Genomic DNA, 2,315 nt, shown 5'->3' on the forward strand with positions numbered 1-2,315 from the left:
GTAATGACGGCTCCTTCTGCTGGCAGGGGGCTGAACGAATTCTATTCTCTCAGGGCTTTGTGGCTTCCTGGCCCTTTGGGTAGATTGTATCTGCTGTATGTTTCCTCCTCAATGGGATGCTCCTCTGCAGGCTATCTGCTGCAGGTTATGGCTTATATTAGCCTCTCTCTGCGCCCTCTTTTGCTGCTTGGCTCGCTGCCAAGTTACTGTCTCTGGCTCGCTGCCAGATGATCTCTACTCTTCTCTGGCTCGCTGCCAGATGCGCTCTGGCTCGCTGCCAGATGCGCTCTGGCTCGCTGCCAGATGCGCTCTGGCTCGCTGCCAGATGCGCTCTGGCTCGCTGCCAGATCATCTGCCTTGGCTTGTTGCCAGCTCCTCCTTATATACTTATTCTCGGATAAGTGTCAAATGTCACTGGATTCTTACAACTTTGTAATGTCTGTTTCTAGTGTCTCCGATGTCAGCCAGCAGTCCTTTCTGACATTTGGTATCTGACGCCTTGACAGTTGACATTTTATGGGATTCCATGACGATGTGATACCCCGTGAATTAAACTAATAATTTGTACAAGGCTTGTCTTCCATGTCAGCCAACATTCTTTTTTTCTGACATTTGATATCTGATGTCTTGACAGTTGGCACTTTATGGGATTCCATGACGCTGCGATACATTCGTGAAATAAACTAAGTCTATAACTTTTACAAAATTGGCCATAACCTGAAAAACCATCAATAGCTGATTCATATGAAATGGATTTTGCTATAATATTCATTCTGAGACAGTTATAATAATTTATCTTACATAAAGTAAAAGGTATATTCATATTTCGTGCTTTTCTACATTCATTACATCAATTCTATTTTTTTTAAACATTAAAATTCATGCATAGCTATATTTTTACAAAGTCATACTATCTATAATGAATGCTATTATAAGCTATATCTATAAAAGTGTTGTAAATGTTCAATTTCGTTTACGACTGGTCGACGGTTCGATGTATGTATGTCCTTGTTTGTGCTTGTCCCTGTAATTGATTAGCGTATGGCTATACATCTTCTTCATGTGTAGTGGTGACATCATATATAGTCAGGCTTGTAAATATCTCTTCATTTAACTGTAATGGTTAGACGGTAATATGCTTGATAATGAGAGCATAGGGGTAAAGCACCAATTATTACACTGTTTGTAGCAGTGGAGAGAGATTGCCGTTAGTCTTAGTTTTTCCAAGTTTCCTATGCCGGCGTTACCTGTCAAACAATTTACTTATAAATTGTTTTGCCAAGCAACGGGTGTTGTACATAGCAAGGCTTTCAACACGGATGCAGATTTTTCATGCCGCCCTGTCATCACTTCTTTCACTGATGCAATCCTATCTCTGCAGTCTGACATGCTGACTTGTCAGAGCTTCCAATGCTGATGCAGTCCCAACTTGGCAGATTATCACCGTTTGTTTTAGCATTAAAATATCCACAATGCCAATTGTAGCGTGATTGCTGCTTTCTGCAAGCTTTCAAACTTTCCAACCCTGACAATACTATCATTGATACATCAACTGCCCCAAAACCAAATCTCACGCATTGCTCCACTCTTGGGTTGGCAAGTCTGTTCACAACTCGAGTTGTGCAACTCAGGTGTGAACACGCAACGTGAGGTACTGTAAGGCGCCATAGTATTGAAACCGATAGCCATCGATCAACAAAGAAGTACCGAAACTAAAAGAACTCACGATAACACTTTCATGCTTATTGTTTCATTTATATTAGGTTTTGTTTGTGTATTAGCTGTAGTATGTGAATTATATATAAATTATACTCATGAAAATAGATGAATCACTGCACCACGTATATTCTTATATTGAATTAACAAAAGTATAATTGTTATCCGAACACGGACAATGGTCGACACAGCCTTTAGTTCGTTTCTCCGTGCCCGGGCAAGTTTTACTCGCAATTGGTGATATCTAAAAAAAGGCCCGAATTTTATGAAGGTTAGTTGGTGTTTGGGCACGAAACGATAAAATACGGAAGTCTTACACGCAACAGTCTTATTTTTTAAATCGGATTATCCGGAGCGTAACTGAATACGATCTGGTATCTGTTTTAAAGACCCCGAACCGGACTAAAATATATTAACAGGGCCGTGGTCTGGACCGTGAGAGGAAATCAGCACCCCAAATGAGAACGCGCGCCGGAGGTAAGAATAATGGGTTGTTTGGTTTACCTGCCAAGTACGCTAGTTATCGCGCTCTAAACTACGCGTTCTAAACTAGTTCACTAAACTTGGATCTTCCCCATCTTGGAGAAAATATTCTTTCA

Source organism: Watersipora subatra, chromosome 6 (genome assembly GCF_963576615.1).
Source record: "Watersipora subatra chromosome 6, tzWatSuba1.1, whole genome shotgun sequence".
Lineage (NCBI taxonomy): Eukaryota > Metazoa > Bryozoa > Gymnolaemata > Cheilostomatida > Watersiporidae > Watersipora > Watersipora subatra.